Genomic DNA, 10825 nt, shown 5'->3' with positions numbered 1-10825 from the left:
TTTACATAGTTCATCTTTTAACTAACTCAGTTTTCCTTTTTTTTCATCTAGCCTTATACATACTCAAATACATATATATCCATTTATTATGCCTTTTATTATTATTATGCCTTTTTTTGTTTTTTTTACTCGGGGATTCAACTAGTCACATGATTCTTTGACTTGACAATTACAATGAAGCATACACTAAATTGTCGAATACTCAATCATGTCATAATTTGAATGCTCACTCATAAAGCTAAGGCTTTTGATTAAAAAGATGGATGGAGCAAATAACTACCCCCTTAGCTACTCAACCCGTTACTACAGTGGAGTGCCCCTAATTTTCTTTATTACACACTCTTACTCAAACTCACATTTCTAGTTAACAACAGGATAGAGCAAACAAAGTGGTGCTGACTTACTCAGCAATTCTAAGCATTGGATTTTTTTATTCCATTTTTATAAATAATTTTCTTAGACATTTCCAGTTTATTCATTATTGAGTATCGCCATGTTACCGAATATAGCTTCAAGAGTCTATAAGTTTATCAAAAGAAACTTACACTAGATCAATTGTACTCAAAATTAGGACATCCTAATTTTAGGGATCAATTTACAAGCAAACTATCTTAAGCTAAAATTACTTAATCCTCTGTCACAACTTTCTAAGTTTATAGAAGAATTAAGTTCTCATTGAACATCACAGACAAAAATACACTCATCACAATCTAAATACTTTTTTTTTTGGAAATTATGTGTGTTGTAGAAAAATGAATGGAAAATGAACAAACGTACTAAAATCCGCATGCTCAACTAAATATCTAATGCAGTTTAGATGCATAATACACACCCAAACCTAAGGGATGCATTGTCCTCAATACATGTAAAGATATGAATCATGAATGCAAGAACATATATATGTACATAATGAGATGTAATAAAGGGAGAAAAACTTCCCGAGCTTGGAACTGAATGGTGGTACTTTAATTACGGCGGGTGGTCTTTCGTGTACTCGTCTTATTACGCATCACCTTTTAAGTAAGTTGAGTGGTACATCCTCCTCTTCATTGTCAAATTTGGTGAGTTTATCAATAATCTAATCGATCTCGCGATCCTATTCAGTCATCGGTTCAGTAGAAGGAGATGGAATAGCCGCAGTGCTGTCTACTAGTGGTACAATTGAGGGATTTGCTTTCTCTTTGTCCTTACGATCAATCTCAATACTGATAGACTTTGTTTCCTCTTATTCTTCCTCCGATGCTTTGGGTGCATTCTCTTCATTGGCAGGATTCGTCTCAACGGGCTCTACATCACCAACCATTTCCCCTCATGCAGTTTATTCAACAAAGGAAATGAAATAACTAAGAGAAAATTAAATTGACAAAATGAAATAAAAATAAAAAGACTTTTCAAGATGTTGAAGTTAAACATCTCGAAGATCAATGCATTGTTTGTCTCACTCTACATGAGCACCCTAAGTAGTGCTTCAAGCGTTGTCCATTAACTTTAAATGTGCCCCCCGTTCTCATGTCATTGACATCAACAGCTCTATGCCAATATACACGAGCTACCAAGCATTGTTCGTCAAAATTGAAAGGTTTATTTTACTCCAACAAAGCGTAAAAAGGTTTCCGTTCAAATAAATCTTCATTACTATTAAAATTATTATGGAAAAATCTCATGAACTCTTCCTCCACTGTTGTTTCTATCAAGTCAATGGCACGATATTCTTCATTCTCATCAGCACATTTCAGCACATTAAATACATTGAATGTAACCTATTGTTCATCTTTCTGCACACCGATTACAGTTCTACCTATATCAACAAAAGGTATTTCAAGGATAATCAATACATTTTTGTCAGTTTCACATTCTAAAATAAAGAAACCGGCTGGAAAAAATAAACTTATCTACTCTTACCAGTACGTCTTCAATTTTACCTTCCAGATGTGCGTAAAAACGATCAACTAACTGTAGCATGACTATTGTGGGTCTTGCCTTCCCAATTCCTAGTTTCTTGAAAATAGACAGAGGCATTAGATTTATACTTGCTCCTAAATAGCATAACGTCTTACCAACATAATGATTTCTAATTAAACATAGGATAGTGAAACTCCCTGGGTCCTTAAAATTTGGAGGTAATTTATTCATCAACATTGTTGTGCACCATTCAGTAAGAGCAAGAGTCTTAAATTCTCCCAATCTGTGCTTCTTTAACAATATATCCTTCATAAATTTCACATAATTGGGCATCTGCTCCAAAGCTTCTACTAACTGTATGTTGATGTAGAGTTGTTTCAAGACCTCCAAATATCTTTTGAACTGAACATAATGTTTAGAATTATGGAATCATTGAGGAAAAGGTAGAGGTGGTCTTCCTTTAAGTTTCTAATATTATTTTGCTGTGGCATTCTTCTTAGCAACATGAACTGATGCTACATCAACATTCCGTTGTTTACCCTTCTTAGGTATAATGTGCTTTTCAACTGGCTCTGGGATCTTTACATGGTTGTTATTTGTGTTATCCTCTCCTGCCATGGCATTTTGAACAACGTCATTCAACTGAGCTCCACTTCTGAGAGTGATAACCTCGCACTGTTCTTTCCCTTGTGATCTTAAATTCTCAGTAGCACTTGGCAATGCTCCTTGTGGCCTCGAATTCAAAGCATTTACTATCTGCCCCACTTGATTCTCAACTGATCGAAGGGAAGTAGCTTGACTTTAAATTATGACATCATCTTTGTTACTATATTCTTTCAACAAAGCTTCCATAGATGATGATGATGATGATGATGCTGAGGTCTAACCTTGTTTTACATTTTACCTCGACATAGAATCATTATAACCAGGAGGTGCATTATTGGTATTCTATCTTCTAGCAATTTTAAAATTCCCCTCACTTCGATTATTCCAACTAAAGTTTGGATGTTGCCTTGAACCTGGATTATAGATGTTGGAATAAGGGTTATTGTTCCAATTGAAATTACCCATGTAGCACAAGGATGCTGAATTTGATGGGCATTCACCGAACACATGGTATTCACCATAATAAACACATGATAGCCCGATTGATTTCATCTCCTGAATCGTAGTAGGTTTTTTATTGTTTTAATCATACTAGCCAAAGAAGACACCTGGGCTATCAACGAAGTGATTGCGTCTAGCTCCATAGTACTAGTAACTCTCTTGCCCATCCCAACTCTTGTGGTTGGACATTGATAATTATTATTTGCAATCTTTTCCAAAATCTCATATGCTTCATTACCGGATTTATCCAACAAAGCACCATTGGAAAAAGCATCAACTACCATCCTCGTATGCACATCAGCCCATTATAGAATATTTCCATCTGAGTCTAGTGTTGAAATCCATGCATCGGACATTTCTGAATTAAGTTTTTAAATCATTCCCAAGCTTCATATTATGTTTCATTTTCCAATTACTGAAAAGATGTGATGTCATTTCTAATCATGGCATTCATATTTGAGGGATTATACAGTAGCAAAAACCTCTGACAAAGATCATTCCATGATGCCACTGTTCCCAACGGTAAAGCATTCAGCCATGCTCTCGCAAAATCTCTTAAAGAATATGGAAACAGTTTAAGCCGCAAAGCATCTTCAGGAACACCCAGTTGTCTAAACGAGTCACAAACCTCTAGAAGACATTGTAAATGCAATCTTGGATCTTCGGTGGGTAATCCACTGAACTGCTCTACTGTTTGCAACATCTAAAACATTACTAGTTTCAGTTCAAACTGTTAAGCCTGCATTTGTGCTCTAACTATCCCTAGATTCAAATCATCCAAAACTGCCACAACATGTTTCCGGATTGGTCTGTCTCGGTTATCTATCACTCTACGAACATGAAGATTAGCATCCTGACCATTCAAATTATAATCCATACCAGGTATCACCCTATGAACAAGAGGATTAGCTTTTTGACCATTTGGATTATCATTGAGACCAAGATCATTCCAGTTCATAGCCATTTGTTGCTGTTCTTTTCGCATTCTTTGTAAAGTTCTTTCAGTCTCTAGGTCAAAAGGATATTCTTTGTTAGTAGGAATTCCACTTCTCATGCATTGATAGAAAGCCTGTAGAAATTAAATTAAACTAAGTTAAATAAAACTAACGGAATTAAGTAAACTAAACCAAATTACACCAATTTGTCGATCCCCGGTAATGGCGCCAAAAACTTATCACATGTGAAATGATATGCAAAGTGTACCAGTATACATGTTGGATTAAGTAATAAAGTGATAAGTAAGATCATCTCCACAAGGATCAGATTAGGTATAAAAGTGGTCAAGTTATTATAACGAATTACGATTAATGTTATGGCAAAACAAAGATAAGTATGCAATGGTAATTTAAAGGAATAATAATGTGTATGATATGTGTAACTGACTAATATTGGAAAATGCTATGACAAGTCAAGAGTGAAAATGTAATGGAAATTACGAGGATAATAATATGAATAATATGCGAACAAATATATAAAAAACTAAGAATATTACGGCAAATATACTACGACAAAGGATAAAGGGTCTACGATACTGATTTGGAAGGTTGGGATTACTACGAATCTACCCTTGCTTTCAGTAATGCCTCAGCAAAATCCTACTCAACCTACTACTCAAAAGAGACCTAAAATGATCTGCTTATTTCGAGAGCAAGATCTCAAGTTGCCTAGCCTATGTCTATAGGCCTTAGCACAGTACCCTGCACTATTTTGTCGTCATTCTATATGTAAATTGCGCTATGTCTATGAGTCTACTCTAAGTATTTGTCGAGCATTTTCTCATATCATTAAATTACGGTCCAACTACTCCAACCTTTTTAGAATTAGATTAGTTTATGCGCATGTTGCACAGTCATCTATGTTTAGGGATTGTACGCATACAATTTAGAAATAAAAACAATTGAATGAAACAGTAAATTAATTTAGATTTGTGCTTCAACCATTAAAGAAAATAAATGTTTCATCATGTAATCTCAACCCTATGAGATTTAGCTCACGGGTCAGCAATTAAAATTCAAAATCAAAATATCATTCAACTTCGTTTTAACAAATCAAATCACGAAGAGCAATCAAGAAATAAAGGAAGAACTTCGAGAGGATAGCTTTCGCTTATCCAACCGACACTCCAGCAACACAGTGTCATGTGGTGGCTGAGAGGGACTGCCTTCGTCTTTCTCTTTCCATCCCACTGCTCAGCCACTACCCTTTATTTTTGCCTTAGGACTTCTCCTCTTTTCTGTTTGCCCCTTTTAGGGTTTCCTCCTTATTATTCTCTTTTTCATTTTCTCCTTTAGGTTTCCTCCTTTGGCTTTTTATAAGCTTTTTCCCTAGGGTAAATCCAATCAACCCATCATTTTCTTCCCTATTTTTAGGCAGATTTTTCTTATACAAGTAGAGTTGGTTATGCGTTGAGTGTTGACTAGGTCTTCCTGGAATTGTCACGGCATTCGTGTTGGCAAACTGTCCAACCTGTTGCCATGAAAAACCTTCATTCCTTTATTTCTTTCTCCATATCCTGCACCTGCCAATTACTACCAAACAAATCCTTCCCTCAAGCAAGTAAAAGTAACATATAAAACATTTAAACATAGTCCAATCTTCTTAATGTAATGCAATAAAAATTACGAATGAAATGTCCTAAAATGCAACTAAATTTAATTAGGTATAGGAAATTAGCTAGGTATAAAGGCATGAATTATAACTCTTTTCAAAAGTTATCAGTGGTCAAAGTTGTTGGTGCCATTTTCGGGGTGTCTGTGCAAGATTTTTAATTATAGGGAAATAATTAGCAAAATCTAGGTCTATAGATACGACATTTTTTATTTTAATGTTTTTCTTAATTTTGTTTTGTTGATTGTAGATTAATAGTCATGTCTAATGACAATTATAGGAGGCCCAAAGGTTCGTTCGTGTCTGATGCGGATAATACTTCAACACCTAGCTGGATGCTTATAGCTCCTATGGAAGGCAAGTAAATGATCCTTTTTATGATTCATATACTTATGCATGAATTGTAGATAGCGACAACCAAAGATGGGAAAGTAGTCATCTAACATACGACTTGTACGACCTATATTCCTCATATTCGTACAAGGATGGGGGTGCGTATTGGGAAAAGCCTAATAAAAGTCACTACCAAACTACTTGGAGTAGTGCATTTGAGGATGGCATGTCTGAGTGCCAAGAAAATATGCAAGCCATACGAAATTAGCTAAACCTTGTGTTAGAGGCCATTAAACGTCGAGTTAGGGAGCAAGCTCCAGTAGACAAGTGTGTCGAACCAAACAATGTTGAACTGGAAAAAGAGGCCCCCTATACCATTATTGAACATGAAAAAACGAAGATTGATTTTCAAAAATAGGTAGAGGTCAAAGAATTAAGTGAAGAGTTGAGCATTATTGAGGAGATCTCTGGCTTTAGTGAGGAAAGTGTGGAGGAGATGCCATATTTCTCAAACATTTTAGAAGAAATCCCACACCACGAGTCAACCGAGGATGTGCCCCATCAAAGGAACATTCAAATGAAGATGGAGAATGACTAGCTTGGCGCATGTGCATTAAAATAAAAAAAAATTATATAACAATTTTTAAAGTCTGATTTTACTGTAAGCATACAGTGCCAGTTGTAATATTTATAGTTCCGATAGAACACAAAGTATTCCAAGGGGTTAAACCCAAAATAAGAGGCGATTAAGCAATAACTAGCATACACAATAGAGTCTAATTGGCTACTAATATGATTTTATAGTATGTCAATTCATAACAAGAAGAATCTGCAAGAAAATTAAATGTGCTATCTCAGAGACTAAATTGCAATGAATGTAAAACTAAAGGGACTATGTAATAATTAACTAATGGGGGTTTGTTAAATTTAATGTGGTTCACTGAACCTCAAACTACGAACATAAATCACGTAAATTACCTCCATTTTATCTTTCGGTCTCAATTTTACCAACTTAAATGAATTAGGTCTGGTTTATCTTCAGATCTCACCAGTTAATCTAAGACTAATAAACGGGTGCACGACAACATTACCTTCCGGTCTCACTTTATCATGATATTCTCTTAAGGGCGTCACTACTTAAGTTCTTAGGTCTATTCGATTTAGTCCAATTTATTATGATTTAGTCCTTTTTCTAAAATTTTTAGTTTACCCATATCTCCATCAACCAACCTCCTTAAAGATTTAGCTACACATGCTCAAAGTGAAGAAAGTAAACATAAAAATAGAAAACAAGGCAACCATGAAAGTAAAGCTTAAGAAAAATGTGAAAGTTGAGGTTTTTATACAAGAAAACTTAAATAGCATGGAACCAAAAGAATTTAACAAGGAAATCTAAAGCAGGAAACATAAAAGGAACAAGATTTAATAGATTTAAAGTAAAATAAAGTGAAATACATTAAACTAAAGCTTAATGAGTTTTGAAAGAAAAGTACAGGAGCTGGAAATATAAATAAACCTTAGCTACAGTAATAAATAACTTAATTAACACTAAGAGTAACAAGAACAAGAAGTAAATGCAAAAAAAATTTAATTTAAGTTAGAAGAAGAGAAAAATAAAAACCCTAGAAAAGTGCAGAGGAAACTAAAGAAAACCTAGAGAAAACTAAACCTAAAACGAAGCTAATGTGTGTGTCTCTCCTCCTCAACAATTTTTGGCTATTTTGAAGTGTATTCTGATGACTTTTCGTTGCCAAAAATGCCCATATACAAGCCTTGTGTGATTGGTGGGCCAGCTAGACAAATACTAAACCTTTTTCCCAACTTTGTCCACTGACGAAGGTGATATTGCGATACCCCAAAAAGGATATCACGATATCTCGGGTAGTACTGAAACTTGAGGTTCTCCTTGGAGGGTTGATATCACAATATCCAAAAAGGATATTGTGATACCACTGAATTAGGTCTTCATTCTTCTATACTATCGGAGGTATCGCAATTTCATGGGTAGGATATCGTAATACCCTTGCCCTAGGTGTCGTTTTTGCTCATTTTCGACCTTTGACACTTCTCTAGATTACTTAAACACACGTTAGGCCTCCCAATGGCACTATCGGCCAAATTGGATCACAAAATAGAAAAAAACGAGACATTTTCACTAATATGAAAATAACAATAAAACTACGCTAAATACGTTATTTTGCTCAAGAAAAAGTTCCTTAAATGCGTCGAAAAAGCCTAAGTTGCCACATCAATTTGTGGCAGATAACTCCCCCACACTTAAGTCTTTGCTTGTCCTCAAGAAAACACACCAAATATGCAAAACGACAACTCTTAGACTAAATTTAGGCAATTAGGTTACATAACAGTACAACATCAAACTTGTACGAGAATTGCTTCACGTGCAATTTAAGAATGATATCTAGTTAATTTAATTATTCTTAATGTAAATATTATTAGTTCAAAAGTTAAAGTGTCAATAGATGTATAGGTAATATAAATGAACATATGTACAAATGTTATCCGTCAAAATAAATTATACAAATCGCTCATAGATATTTAAAAAGAATTGTTCATGTTCATTCTAACAAATGCAAGCTATATACAAATTAATGTGTTGGTGACTTATTCGGGTCCCAAAGGTCTTTTAGGCTTGTAACATTCTGAGGCTGAGGTTGGTACGGATTCAAAGAAAGGTCATCTCAAAATGATTCAAGCACTATGAATAGTATAGCACACGACATTGTTCTCAATTTCCCCCAAATGTGATCATTTCATCTCACAGTCTTATTTCTCCTTCTCTCACCTTCCTTATTTCTCCAACAATGTGGAAAAGGGTGGTTGATATTAGCTCGTTTTTAGCACTATGATTTTGAAACTATTTTATGCTCTTTTCTTTTTCTTATTTGAGTATCTTTTTTATTTTGTTTGTTCTTTTATCTCATAATTCTTTTAATCCTTACTTTTCTTTCTTTCACATTTTCTTTTTTTTTTCATGCACAATTTCTAACAAGAATCAATTACAAGCTACTTTAATCCCTCTTCACTAATCACTTGAGTACACTTTTGTAAGAAACCTCCATAATGTTCCTACCTAACCCTCAATGTCCATAGCCTAACATCCATTCAATAGTGCATTAAAAGTTCAAGGACTATGAAAGGTTGAGTTCCGAACTCAATTTTGGCCCAAGGTTTGAAACATAGATGCTCATTAAGAAAGGCACTATAAGGCTCAAATTCAGGAACTAAGGATAATGTAGTGTTTTAAGGTTGGTCCTTTAGGCTCAATGTTATACAAACTATGCACTCCACAATAAAAAACCAAAAGAAATTTATAAAGAACTTAATAAATGAAAGCTCGAATCTAAATTGAATCCAAGTTAGAACAAGAGGAAAATTTGTTATTTTTAAATAAAAAACTAAATTGAAAATAAACTAAAACTAAAATTAAATCCTAAAAATCTACTTTAAAAAACAACTCTCTAAATGGTCTCCTTAACTTAGCCTAAGTATGAATATATATAGTAAAGTTTTCTACCCTAACTAGGTCAATTACAATCCATAAGGCTGAATAAAATGTGTTGTGCAAACGAAAACACCTTTAGCTCATTTTTTGCCTTCCGTTGTTCCGGTGTCGCGACACCACAGGATCGATGTCATGACATTGAACTTCGCAGGGGACTTCTTGGTTTTGAAGTGCAGTTTCATGACGCTGGTGTCGTCCTTGGTGTTCTTGGCTTGAAAACAGTGCCCTGCACACTAAATCGACTTCTTAGTCCTTCCCTAGGCCCGTATTGGCCTATTAGGTCATTACATCACCAAAATATGTGTAAAAATACTTATTTTACTAAAATTAAATATAAACTACTAGAAATGGAAAACGTAACAAGATAATCTAAAATGACTTGAAAACAAGCTCATTAAGTGCTGAAAAGACTCTAATTTGCCACAACGAATTGTGGCAGATCATTATGTCACACTATGAACGTCACAAGTGAATAAACCCATAAACGGATTTAGAATCTATTCTTGGATCTAGTCTGATGTATTGTCAGTTAAATCAACCACATCTATGTCTCTATCTTCTAGGAGTCATTCACTCTAACATCCAAGACAAAGCATCCACAATTGGACTTGATAGACGACATTTTAGTCTTTCAAACAATTTTCTCATTTTCGATTAGACTAAGGACATGTTTAAGTTTTTCTATTGATATAAACTATCTTTTTGTATTATGATCCGACCACGTAATAACGCTTATTATTAGTTAACCATTAGACAACCAATAAGCAACATTTGCTTCCATTTTGCTTTGCGTGCAAAACTCATATGAGGACAATTATACAAAGTGTATTAAAGTAATCAATGAATTTGATTTATTAACCAATTTGTTCGAGAAAATTATAAGTGTACTTAGATGAAAATATCACACTTAGGGCATTAGGTCTAACACATATCACTTAGAGACACTTATTTAGATAATTAGATTGGATCGAGTTGAGTATATCAAATCTTTGGATCAAGGAAATTGGAAAAGATTGAAACGTTGAAAACTTAGCTACCAACAATCCTTGTTTACATTGGTTGTTGATATTATATTGTATTAAGCTATTTTAGTTGTTGTTTAGAAGGGATCATGATTGATCTTTACTATCTTAGCAAGTCTTAAAATCTCTATATAATTAAGAGACTCGTATAGGTTATTATACTGATTATTTAAAACACTTAATTTGTTCAAGTGAGGAACATTATTTGTATAAGTGCATTTGATTGTAAAACATTTGTGTTGTGGTTTTACAAACTAAGTTATCTGGGGAAGAATTTAGTGGTGAGAGATCTAGTCTTTAAGGTACAAGAGTGAGGATTCTAAACAAGGGT

General features: G+C 34.3%; 1 non-coding gene across 1 annotated transcript; it reads left to right on the top strand.

Annotated features, from left to right (window-relative positions):
• Positions 1–3347: 3347 nt before the first annotated feature.
• LOC121222875 (small nucleolar RNA R71) lies at positions 3348–3454 on the top strand. Its single transcript, XR_005920245.1, has one exon. It is a non-coding gene; the product is annotated as a small nucleolar RNA R71 (small nucleolar RNA).
• The last annotated feature ends 7371 nt before the right edge of the window (positions 3455–10825 follow it).

Source organism: Gossypium hirsutum, chromosome D10 (assembly GCF_007990345.1).
Source record: "Gossypium hirsutum isolate 1008001.06 chromosome D10, Gossypium_hirsutum_v2.1, whole genome shotgun sequence".
Classification (NCBI taxonomy): Eukaryota; Viridiplantae; Streptophyta; class Magnoliopsida; order Malvales; family Malvaceae; genus Gossypium; species Gossypium hirsutum.
The sequence above is the reverse complement of the archived record's forward strand: the minus strand, read 5'-3'. Positions and strand labels throughout refer to the sequence as shown.